General features: G+C 38.2%; 1 long non-coding RNA gene across 1 annotated transcript; it reads left to right on the top strand.

Moving 5' to 3' along the window:
- The first annotated feature begins 9445 nt into the window (after positions 1-9445).
- Positions 9446-10050, top strand: LOC122614229. The gene is made up of 2 exons (XR_006325732.1): positions 9446-9689; positions 9778-10050. It is a non-coding gene; the product is annotated as an uncharacterized LOC122614229 (long non-coding RNA).
- The last annotated feature ends 3598 nt before the right edge of the window (positions 10051-13648 follow it).

The following is a 13648-nucleotide window of genomic DNA, read 5'->3' as shown; positions in this document are numbered from 1 at the left end:
CGCAAGTATTCATAACTATAAAATCTTTACCGGCTGAGAATTGTTTAATGCTTGAGAATTATAGAATAACATGATTGTATTATTATATACATATGTACATATGTACATACATGAATATAATATATTTGAAACCCTTTCGATGAAACGATCGGACTAAATATGCAGAAAAGAATGGGCTTGAATCAACCAACGATAACTGTAACATAATAGTATAGTAATTTGTTATAGAATTTTTTACAGTAGAGATAAATAAAAAAACACAATAAATTATTCACTTTATTTTATCTTATTTGTATATTTTATTGGTGTTGCTAGGTTTTAAGTATGGTGTTACACAGCAATTTAGTAGATTCATTTTTTAGTAAAGTCAGTTATAATGTACAGATCTACACATATTGGAGATAGTTGTTTTTCCCAACTTGTATATATGTATGTACGAATATACATTTATATGTACATATGTATATAAATCCACTTGGTTTTACCACTTATTGCACTATATGCTGGACCCAAGTGATGAAACAATCACAATATATAGTAATCGCTCTACTAATCACACTGTTATCACCGCTAAAATAAAATAATTTTAAAACTATTCCGTCGGTTTAAAGATTCGAGTAAAATGTTTTTGTGAAATTCTGCTTAAATTTGTTATCATGAATACATAAATAATACTTATTTGTTATATACATAATTTTACTTAGGTATAGGTTTTTTCCAGAGTTACCAAAACCCCCAAAGGCTTTTGATTCATTATAGTATTTATTAAGTTTTATATTACTAAATATTCATTAGCGGCTTTAACCTCTAGCGTTAATTTTGATATACCTATGTTTGTTCTACGAAATAAAGGTTTCAATCAAACTCCGTCAACCATTTACCTTTCAGTAAATAATTTAATACACTGTTCACATTTTTGTTGGGTATATACATATATTAAACATTATCTAGAAAAAAACCAAAAAAGTTCCTTTCCAGGAGCTTTGATTTTTTTGTATGAGTAATCACAAGCGATAAGTTGCCAAGCCTATGAATCAGAAAAAGTGAAATATTGTTATTGGATGAGTAATACTTTTGGAAGATAAAATGCACGTGCAAAACCCGAAAAAGGAATGACTATTACTAAATATGTCATTATAAAGATATAATAAATATTTGTGAATTATCAAATACGACACCTAATTGAGATGAGTTAAGATTTCAGGTCCTAAACCAACTGATTCAGACATTAAACTTGTTGTCCATGTTTGGTCTAGAGACCATATCTCTATAATAAAAACTCTGGTTTTTCCCGATATATAATAATGTTTTAGTTGTGGACAGATTACTGTTCCTTTTAGGTATAATTAGGAATTTACTTGCAATCACAATTTGTGCTAGCTAAAAGCATGCAATATCCAATCTAGGATCGATATTATATAATTAAAATGTACTTTTTCCTCCAACAGTGGTCGTTAAATCCAATTAGGCGATCCTTTAGCACTGGGAGGGTGAAGCACTCGGACTCCCCGTTGATTTTTATTACGTGTATTGAATAACCCGCGTTTTTGCCCAATTTCTCCGTTTCCATCCGCATCAGGAGCATGGAGTATCAATTCCATTCGCCGGCGACTGCCCGTCTCTCTGGGCAATTAGAACCACTCGAACTGACGCTAATCCCTGGTTGAAATCTTCCAGCGTGTGCCGGACATCGGGCCACTATGGGTATAAGCATATCCGAGCGAGCACTGGGGATACCCAGAGTAGATTGGCCTCCCATACGGACGCCATCTTAAGTCGGCCGTCATCGGCGGCTGATTGAGCTCATCCTGTCCGCTGGACACTGGTCTCCGCCACTCCAGCAGGCAGGGACGTAAATTATTGATTGGCTTTAATGCCCGGCAATAGATTGCCCCAACTGGTTTTAACAGCTTAATTGAGACCCCATGAAGCAATAAATGCGATAAAGCGACGGACTTGCACTCGGATTCCGACTTGGAGTCGAAGTCGTGGCAGCTAGGGAAAGAGAAACTACAGTCCAGCTCACAAGTGGCAAACTGCTCGAAGCCCGCAAGAGAAAGGTTATGCAAATCAGAAATACAAGCCTCTGTTCTCAAGCCACTGGGGGATATGCTAGGGGTTTTATACGAAATATTTAATGGCTTTAACCCTTTTCAAAGAAGTCGACCTCTTAGCTAAAATCATAACCATGCTAGGAATAAAAAAGGATTTAACCAATAATAAAAAATCTGCCTCTAAAACAGGTAAGGTATGTATTTTCCAAAGAAGAGTAAGTTTTCATAACTAATTATTCACATCCCTCGTACGATTTCTACATACATACATATATAAACATGGATCATATGTCTGTAATTTCGGAAATTATGAAATTATGTAGAGATATATCTTTACATGTAGATATGCGCAGTTTGATATCCTTTAAATGTTTTTGTTACTACATGGCCAAATTAATATTCAATTCTTCTCCAGAAAAGTGATGACATCCCTGTCCACCGTAATCACCATTCATAATTACGTAATAAAAGGAGTTCTATTGTAAAAAGGCGGATTGAAGCTTAGAGTCCAAAATAGCAAATAAAAACCTGTTGTGTGGCATTCTTTCGCTTTGAAATCGATTTAGCTCCTAAGATCCATTGGTGTGGACCTATCGAGGCAACACTGTAGTCTTGAGCCGCTCAGTGAAAAGACGATGGAGCCAAGCCAAAGTCGTGTCCGCAGCGGCAACAACAACAACTTAAACGTAGCGAATGCAAGAGAGACTACAACAACAATAGGATTGGGGCAACAACAGTAACTCCGGTAGCAGCATCCCAAGTGAATGGGGGGCATTTAAGTTTAATTTGTGTGCCGCCGACGTCGCCACTCGTTCGTTTCCCTCTCTCTCACTCACGCTCACTCCCTCTCTCTGCTTTAGGTCCTCCTTCCCTCCTCTTTCTTAAACGAAGCGCACATAGCAGAAATCCCAATCCCCACAAGCATTTGAGATTCGTATTCGTTGTTGTTGTCGTGCATTCAGGGCGCATGCCGAAAGCAAAAGCAACAAAGTACATACATACATCCAAATATACATGCATCTGTATGTGCCAGTTGAGTTTTCCCAATACGCACTGCTCTGACGTCACGAGCATCAACAGCAGGAGCAACAGCAACAGCATCGTCATAATCACCATGTTCATCATCGCATCGCAATCGCCACAAAAGCAATAGCAACGCAACAGCAGATGTTTATGTGCCAACGGTAGAGTGCGCGTGTGTGTGTGTTTCAGAGAGTATGTGTGTGAAAAGGTGCAACTGTGTGTGCTAGCAAGCAGCAAATAGTGCGAACAGGGTTGTCAGCTCGCTAGAGGTTAATGTAGAAAAGTAGGTTTCCAACTGAATGGGAACATATACATTTTTTATTGAAAATTATTTAAATAACTTAAATTGATTTTAAAATTATATTTTAGTAATTATAATAAGAATTCATAATTTATTTAAAAATTGTTTATTTTATAGATAACAATTATTCGTGCCCCTCGACAACTCTGAAATTTGTTATTGCCTCGCTCTGCTTTTATCTACGCGCACACAGGCCAACAGTCGAGTCAGAATTTCTGCTGCTTTCGTCGCAGCGAGCATAATAATGAGTTTTCTCGCCTCCGCTTTGCCACCACTTTCCACGCACACCGAGTTTTCCCGGTCGGAAAACGGGGGATGGGATAGGATGAGATGGGATGGGATGGCATGGTAAGGCATGGTAATGCATGGGTGTAATAAGCAGAAGGGAAGAAGGAATTGGGACAGCATAATGCGAAATAATGTTGAAAATTATAAAGCGAGCTTGCCAGAGATGCCAGATAGAAATACAAACGGCCAAACGGAACAAGCCACATCCAGTACATACACACACCACGAACATACATATGTACATACTTACGTACAATAGCAAACTGGTTGCCAGCGAGGGCACGAAGATGAGTGGAATGGAGAAGGGCAAAATAACGCCGGCAGAGCGAAGCCATATGCGAACGAGAGAGAGGCGAAGAGAGAGGGAGCAAAACCAAGCATAAGGCAAAAGGCGAGCAAAAGCAAGCAAAGCAGAACTCCGAAATAAATGTATGTATGTCGCTGGCGCCTGCGAAGAGTGGAAGAGGGAGAGAGCGCAAGAGCGGAGAGGGAGAGCAGCAACGAATGCGGGCAGCAAAGCGGAAACGAGCACAAAGCGGAGCTGCCGATACATAAGACACAAACATTCGAGAAAACTGGGAGGCCAAAAGGTTGGGTAACGCCAGCAGCGACGCCGACTGCGACGCCGCCAGCGGCAGCGACGTTCCCATGCTGAGCGCAGCGTGAAAACAAAAGGTAGCCGCCGCCGCTTGTTTTGTTGTTGTCGGCCGTCCCGGCTCTCAATTAATCAAAAATATTTAGGTTCATATTTAATTATTTGATTAACTGCCACCGAGTTCCATTCATTCCAGCTGTCCTCTTACCTTTACATTTTTCATTACAGAAGTCAAAGCATACAGTTTGCACTCCCACAGGTAGATTTTAGAGTCCAAATTGATGTAATGAATATCCATCAGATAAAATGGATGAATTTCTATTGGAATATGTGTGTTATATTATATACTTTCCATATATGTTTCATCATTTGATGAAAAATATTTGTGTAGACTCGTTTGCTGTAAATATAAACATTTGTTACGGTTTTAACGGTAATTTAAGGACATTGTCTTACAATACTATTTAATTTGATTTTATGAGAACGATATATTTGAAACCTGTTTTGAAAAAATTGGAGTCAATAACCAAAAATAAAGGGAAATATATACATACATACGTATTATTTTGAGTATTATCTTTGCTAAAATAATTTAAAACAATAAAGTTTTCAATAACAAAACTGTATTTGTATTTTTTTAAGTCTTTGCGGTTTCATGGAAGTCCTGATAAACCTCTATCCAAATTAATGAATTTATTAGAGAGTTTTTAAAAGCATGTTATTTTTGCTTAATTTTGCGACTGAATGTTTCTGATATTGGCGATTGCTCCTATAGAAAACAGCTTATTTATAATATATACTATAAATTTGTAAGAAACAATGCTTTGCAGCTCCTGTATGACTATCTTAAAAATTAGCTCCTCCTCAGTATGGAATTATACTTCAAAATATGATTGGAACAAATCAACTTGATTACTTTTACAGACATGAAGAAGTTCCACTGTATTTACCCTGCTCCGACCATAAGCTCCCATTCCATGCCTCACCATTTATAAGTCGCAAAAGTTGAACAGAAAAAGTTGCCTAAAAACTTGAACAAGCAGAGCCAAAGTTCACTCCAAGTCGTGCAACTTTTTTATGTTCACGCCGATTTTATGCGATGTCTTTGCCCCAAAAGGAAACGGCTCGAGGGGGCAAGTAGGGAGTTGGGATTCGGGGATACGACGCAACACGTAAGGGAAATCCGGCAGCGGATCAATGAGAACGGGTCCCGGTCTCAAAAGTTCGAAGATGGCAGGCTGGCTGGCAGCCGAAGTAGAATCAGCCCATTTCACAGTTGAAAGCGGATTTGAACGCACTTAAAGATGCAAAATCAATTTGCCGGATTTGACAGCGGCATGTTAACCTTCTCGGGAACTTAAATCGAAATCTCGACAAGGAATAAGAGCCCGATGCAGAACATCCCGGCCAAAAGCTTATTGAATTACAGGTAATACTTCCTGCGATGGATTCACATGTTCATGCGGGCTGCAACATCAAAGCGAGTGTATAGTGTATCGGAATAAACAAATCGAAGCGATGCTACTTCAGTCGGATTTCGAAAGACTTAGGGGGGTAGCATTTAAAAGATATCCGGTTAAACACTAACATCGTTTGTCATTTGCTTGTTTGTATTTTCGATTTGTCCATATTCATGGTTTTTGTTTACCATCCATTAACTGTTTCTGTTTGTTATTTCTGCCAATTTTTGCTTACTGAAAAGTATTCAAGTTCAATAATCAACACATCAACACATTGAAAGTAAAATAGTTTCGCGATTTCAGTTTATTTTTGAAAACATACCGTTTTTGTTTTATTGTTTGCAAAATTCACCTAAAAAATCTTTTTACGCTTGATTTTATAAATACCTCTGATAGATAAAAGACAACTTCATTCAGACAATGAAAATAAACCCGAGTTGGTTAATCAAACTCTCTGACAACTACAGATTTCCGTTCTAAACCAGATCCGAAAGACTTGGAAAATAAGAGGATTATTTCAATTACATGCTTTGAATATTTGCCTTGGGGTTACACATTGAATTTCAGGGAGTTTTGGGAAAGAGGGTTGTTAGAGCATTTCAAATACAAATGCCAATTCTTCAAACCATTCAAGACCGAGCGCAAACTTTTCAAAATGAACCCTTTTGAGTCAATGATGAATGAATGTATAATTTTGTATGTTTGCATAATAATTCATATAGAAATGCACCAATACACTTTTTTCCAATTTCAGTGCGAAATACGCTTATATGGCGTTTTGAGATATAATTTACTTGGATTATACTATCGCAACTAGGTTAAACTTATATAGTTGTTGCTCGTAGATTAAAATGTATAGTTTTTTTTAAATAACAATTAGAAAGGAGATAGAGTTTCCGACGCTTTAAAATAAATATATTTTGGATAAGGCTCACTAGCCGAATCGATCTAGTCATGTCCGTCTATCTGTCCGATCTACTAACTATCCGGCTCTGTGCCCGTCTATCAGTACGTCTATCTATTTGTCTATCTGTCCGTCTATCTGTCCGTTTGACTGTCCGACTGTCTGTCCGTCCGTCGGTAAACTTTGAATGCTAAAAGTTGCGATTAAGTTACGCTCAAACCGCGCAAGTTTGATTTAACAGATTACAATGCCCATTAGCAACGATTGTCAAGTTCTCACTTTTTAAAAAGAAATTTAAATTTTTTAATTGGAATTTATTTATTTTGCCATTATCTACTCGTATACTAAAATCACGTCAAATTTTTAAACTCAAATGTGTCACATTGTAAATGAGATTGTGCTTCGCTTATCAATATTTATCTACATTTATCTTAATCTGCCAAAAATTCAGAACGTTCATTAATAAATGATAAGCAATTGAGTGGAGGTACTGTGCACTCTAAATATAAAAAAAAAAACGTTTTTTAACTTTTGGTATTACAGTAAAACGATGCTATATTTCTCATTACCATTCCATTAATATGTAGAACTAAAGGTTTCCAAGGTTTTTAAGCAAAATTTGTATGTTCGCATCCGTCTAAAACTAAATACTAATTTACAACTGACAAAAAGGAAAATTAAATAAGTATTTCTTCTCCCAAAACATTTAAAACATTTTTGACGAAGGGCGGGAAATTCATTCAAGGCAAATTACAAAAAATGAGACCATTTTAAAAAATTGTGGGCGTGACCGCGTTTACCGGATTCTGAGCGTTAGCAAAATGTTCTTGGCCTATCGATAGAAATGAAGGCAATTTATTAGCTTACTGAGATCACAGCGTTTATACGGACGGACAAACGGACATGGCAAGATCGATTAGGCTAGTGGTCTTGATCAATAATATATATATATACTTTATAAACTCGGAAAGGCTTCCTTTTAATCGAGTATAGTATACGAGAAACGGGTTTAAATATTCAAGAAAACTGAACGTAAAAGTCAAAATAAACATACCATGTTCAACCGTTGCGACTTAATGGTGTTCAGTTGTTTTAAACTATCAGAAAACTCCACTTTATTCGTAAGGAATGGTTTTATGTGCGCCATTATATGAAAACAAGTCCGTGAGCCGCACCCACTTTGCAAACTTATCATTAGCTGGCGAAAAGCCACTTTGGACCGAAGCTGAATGCTGATCAAGGCAGAAAACCGAGTCACTGGGCATTTTATATTGAAAGTTTTGGGCCATAATTATGCAAATTTGCGACGACGGGTATTGGCAAAAAGCCCGACAGAAGGCCTGGTCCTCGAGCAATTTAAATCCACTTTAATTGGAATTTTAAAGTTAACAGCGTCAGAGATTAAGCTGCAGCAACAAACAACAATTTAAGCCCTTAAATTGCAAATTTCGCAATATCCCCGGGGAAAGCAAAGGGTCCAGTAAAATGGTGGGTGGAGAAGCCGGCGTGTCGCTCCTTCTCGTCCTGCCTCGTCCTTGGCGGCATATTTCAATTTCCACCCGCCAAACCCTCTTTAAAATTCTTCCGCACATCGCTGGCATAAACTAATTAGTGACATAATTTCAAAAGTCGCGACTGGTTCTTGGGCCTGGTTAAGGGGTGTGACAAATCCCGCAGGTTGTCAAAGGCGAACCGAGTTACATTACACAATGATTATGAAAAATTGCTTTGTTATTACACGGATCTACAAGTTCAGTCTGATAATGGTTGGAACAAGAGCCATTGCCTTGAAGGACATTTTCTTAGTTAAATTATAACAAATAAGCACTTTAAGTAGGGTATTTGTTCTTTTAAAAATTTGCGGGATTTCGGGGTGCTTCTATTCAATTTTAGGATGCTTCGAAAAAAGGTTTAAGCCTCACGATTAACAAGAGTGTTTTTCAAATTAAGATTGGCAGATGTCGGACGACGGAGAAAATGAAATAAACGTTTATTTCTGATGGTTGGTTGGTCAACTGTTAAAGCTTTCCGTTTAAGTAGTTAGCCATCTGGCATTCGTCAAATATAAATAAAAATATAGGCTTATACACCATAAGATACTTTGAAAGGTCAAAAAACCTTTAACTATATGTTATCGAATTTGTAAACAAGATGGGGAAAGCAATGTTTACAAAGTTTTTATATTCAATTCATTAAAAAGAATAATACTTATGTATATGTAGTTATGGTAAAAATAGAAACATCTTCATTAAAATATTTAGTTTATGCCACAATAACATTAAACAAGGATCCATTTAAAGGGGTTTGCTTTGTTATTTCTTGTAACAAAACTCGTTGACAGGTTCAAGTTTTTTCTAATATCCTTTGGAGGTTTGAAAGTAAGCTGTGAAGCTAAAAGATCCTAACACAAAATAGCAATGCGTTTTTAATACATGCTAATATTTTAGTCTAAAACTGAAAAGGGTAAATAACCTAAAGTCGCATAATGCCATTCAAAGCACTTATTAGAAAGTGAAACATGAACATACAGTTGCGGTCAAAATAATAGTAGTGCCGGTGAAGCAACACGTTATTTCTCATTATTTCCTCTATGCCTTCACATATTCAAATAATTTTTTCACACAAGTGACGTTAATTCTTTGCTCTCTAAGAACGTAAAGTTATTTTCGGTTCTCTCTTCGTTTTACATTCTTTTTCGGCTTTAATTGCAAGGATGCACTTGTTTGACCCAGTCAAAATAATAGTAGTGCCAGCTAAATTGACAAGAAAAATTAAATTGATTCGCTTTTTAGCCAGGTTTGTGGTATTTTACAATACTCTTGCGTGTTTTTTAACAGTTTCTATCATTTTTAGACTCTTCTTTGAAATTAGGTACAGAATATATGGGGCGTGGCAAACACTGTAATGCCGAGAGGCGGTAACTCATTAAAAAACTGATTTTTTCTGGAAAGACTTATGTCAGGGTGCAAAATATTATCGGATGCTCTTCTACAATGATTAGAAATGCAATCAAATATGAACCAACAAATGAAACTCGTGGTCGGTTCAAGTTATTGACCAAAAGGTCAGTAGATCGCTTAACAAGACAGGCAAGAAGCAATCCTTTCGGGTCCACTGCAGCCCTAAAAAAAATCTTGTAAAATTAATTTTAGTTTGGAAACAATAAGATGTCTCGGAGATGAAAACCTCATTTCAAGAAGTCCACGAAAAGTGCCGTTACTAACAAAAAAACATGCAGCAAGTTATGCAACATTCCGTTTGAAGTTTGCAAGAAAGCACTTGAATTGGCCTTTGGAGAAGTGGAGGAATATTTTGTGGTCGGATGAGTCCAAGATAGTTTTGTTTGGAGGCCATGGCTCTCGGGAGTTTGTTAGACGACCACCCTTATCTGACTTTTTCCCGAAATATACATTAAAAACGGTTAAGCACGGTGGTTCAGCGATTATGATTTGGGCGAGTTTTTCGTATTATGGAGTTGGGCCAGTGTATTGGGTAAAATACATCATGGATCGTTATTTATATGTAAAAATTTTAAACGAGATGATGCTCCTATATGCCTTCGAGGACATGCCACTTGTTTGGACTTTTCAACAGGACATTGATCCAATACATACAAGTAAACTCGCCAAAGAGTGGTTCGCAGCCCATCAAGTCGAAGTCATACAGTGGCCCGCAGAGTCACCCGATCTCAATCCAAGTGAGAATTTGTGGTGTGACGTTAAGAGAGCAATCTCAGAAATAAAACCGAGTAATAGCTTTAAACTCTGGAAAGCTGTACAAAGGTCATGGGACTCTGTTCCTGTGCAAAGATGCCAGAATTTAGTTGATTCCAGGCATAAGCGCTGTGCGTCTGTTATAGCCAACAAAGGCTATTCAACAAAATACTAAAATAAACATTAAATATAGGGCTATTACATAGTTTTTATCATTTAAACTTAAAATGTTTTATTTGGCTGTGATGCTGTTTGAAAAAATGCACTACTATTATTTTGACCGATCAAATTTAGGTCCATTTTAACATTTTCATTTCTTTCTGAAAAGTCTTATGCATTTTTCAAAGTCAATTTTCATTATTATCACCTACTATGAGTTAACTTTCATTGAAAATTTAAAAAAAATTTCTGAACACGTTTTCAAAGGTGTTTTTTTGGATTGTTTGAAAACCTCTGTGGGCACTACTATTATTTTGACTGCAGCTGTATGTAGATACATTTAAAAAAGTGATTGCAAAGGCCATTAAAAGAGCATAGAAAGATGAGAAATGCCACCACAAGTTTGAATGGTTACGTAAGCTCCATTTGCCCCAAAGCGGCTTATCCACTTGGAAAATATTTGGAATAGCTCAATTCGATATAATAAATAGATGGCCGATTGTCATAAGATTATCGCATTTTTTGGCTCTCGCCGATTAATTAATCATTCGCCGGGCATCTCGTTGCTCTCTTTGTTGTTGCTGGCGTGTCTCAATAAAACATCGTGTGATAAATCGAAACAAATTATAATTGGACAAAAGCGGATAGCGCTCGCACACACACACACACAAGCGGGCCACAGACACACGTGAACGAAACGAATCGAAACGGAAAAGGAGAACAAGAAAAAAACAACGACAACGACAAGAGCTGAATGCTAAACTACACCCACGCACACACAAGTGTAGCCGTAAAATGAGCCTCAGCAGTTTCCCAATCAAAATGTAAATATTTCCCGACAGTTGCTCGCTCGCCGTGTGGATGCAGGGGATGCGGGGGGACTGGGCGAGGGGGTTGGCCGGCCTGCAATCCGAAAGTAAATATTGTTCGTGTGCGCCTCTGTGTGAGTGATTGTGTGTTCGTGTGTGTGTGGAAGCGCACTTTTGGCCAGGCAAATGCAAAAAACAGAAGAAGCAACAGCAAAAGCAACGCCATGTTTGCGCACGACGCGACGCCTCTGCCGACGTCGGCAGAAAATATGCCAATACCAAAGCCATGCCCCCCGCCCCTCTAGCATACAACACCCATCCCATCCCCCCGTCACCCGCTCGAACCCAGCGTCGAGTCACGCAAGGCGAAATGAGGAAAACAAAGTACCCGGTTGGAAATGGCAGAGGTAAGTTGACAATTTATTTTCCATAACACCTAAGGTAACAATTTTGTTTATTTTAAGAAAAAAAATTATATTTTCTTATTCGTTCTTTAGCAACTAAGTTATGTATTAAATTCATAGACCAAAAAAAGGTTAAATTTCGCTGTATAAAAAAATTGCTTGTTACTTCTAATAAATTAGTTGTAATGAATTAAAAAATATTATTGTTATATATTTTTCTTATTAAAAATAAAGTAAAAAGTAATCACTGAAAACAATAATAACTAAGTATAGATCCATAAAAGATTGTTATGATTGATTGATATTATTTATTTAATTAATTTTCAGCTTGTACCTGGAGCAACAACGCACATAAGCGTTTCTGAACTATCCCACCACCAAATTGGACACGGGGCACTTTGTGCTTGTGCTGTGCTTGTGCTATGCTGCGGCTGTGCTGTGCTGTGTGGATGGCATGCTGGCGTCGTAGTCGTAAATGGAACGATGAACGGGCGGCAAGAGCCAGGGCAAAGCAACAAAAACAGCAAACACACCGAACAGTGTGACGTTTGCGTGTGTGTCTGTTGTGTCTGTGTGCTTGTGTGTGTGTGCGAGAGTGCGAGTGAGTATCTGTGTGAGCGACGGCTGTTGTGGCTGCCTTTCGGTATCTTGCACTCGAGCGTCGAGACTCGGATTCGAAATCGGAATAGGCACAAGCACTATACTATACCCCGCATTATCGTGTACCGTGCCGCAAGTGCTCATTACGAATGCACGGCGAGAGGAGTGGTGAGGGGAGGAGAGGAGAGAAGAAAAGAAGCGGTGGAGAAGAGAGGAAGAGCTTTGCGCGTTTTTTCGAGGGTTAATACGAAAAATATATATTTGAGTTCGCTTCACAGATTTGCTAGCAATTCAGATCTTTCATCTTTCATACCCTTAACGGAATCCCCTTTTTTCGGCTTCAGTTTCGCTTGCTCTCGTTCTCTCTCCCGCTCGCACACATGAGCGGTCGCATAAATTATGCTCCCTTTTTATTTTTTTTTCATAAATGTCACTTTGAGCATACATTTGCCGACTAATTGCGGCAGGGTGGGTGGCCAAGTGGGCGGGCAGAAAGTAATTGCCATAGAGCTGCGTAATAAGTACACCTGTCAAAATTATTTCGTTCGCAACATGGGTTATGTGTGGTGATTCTGCACGCCGTGGAAATGCAATAGGTCGCATTTTCCGGGATGGCACTCTCTTTGGTCGGGTTAGCTCTGAAAAATCACAAGCTTTTCGACCTTGGAAATAGACTAGTTCAATAGATCAATAGATCACTATCCTAAGAACTTCATTATCAGGGGTGTCGGTTGCGTTTTTTCTGGAAGTTTAAGTTATTGTTTTAAAATTTAGCATTTAAATACCAAAAATTAACTTCGTCATCCGAAATGGAATGTAACTTAAAAGCACAAAATGAATATGTGTATAATATTCATTATGTCTGCCTATTCGTTGTGCATTTCATTCACGTCGTTACTCATTCGCCAAACAAATAGCCTATCTCACCGGCATATTTATGAACTGGCCGCTGTCCGACACACTTTACTCAATTACCAGAGTATCAGGACTCGATGAAAACCCATTCGGTGTTTATTTCCGATTGTAAATTACTTTCTAAGCTCCCGCAAGGTCAACGTATGTAGCACCCAAAAACCCCCCTTTTTAGGGCCCATGCAAGCGTAAATGTAATTAGGCCCTGGCCACCCGATGCCCACCCACCAAACTTCAGTGTATTTGCTGCGTTTGTACTTGTGCTAACCGCACGTACAAAACCACAGAGCAGTTGCAACATTAATTATTCATTTTGCCAGAGGATTCTAAGGGATTCACCCGCAGCAACATTGTGTGCCCGTCCTTCCACATGGCTAGGTGCAAGTGCAGCTCACATTTTTGGGACAGCATACATAATCACTTGCC

The sequence above is a fragment of the Drosophila teissieri genome, chromosome 2R (assembly GCF_016746235.2).
Source record: "Drosophila teissieri strain GT53w chromosome 2R, Prin_Dtei_1.1, whole genome shotgun sequence".
Taxonomy (NCBI): domain Eukaryota; kingdom Metazoa; phylum Arthropoda; class Insecta; order Diptera; family Drosophilidae; genus Drosophila; species Drosophila teissieri.
Note: the sequence above shows the minus strand (reverse complement) of the source record. Positions and strands in the feature narration are given on the sequence as shown.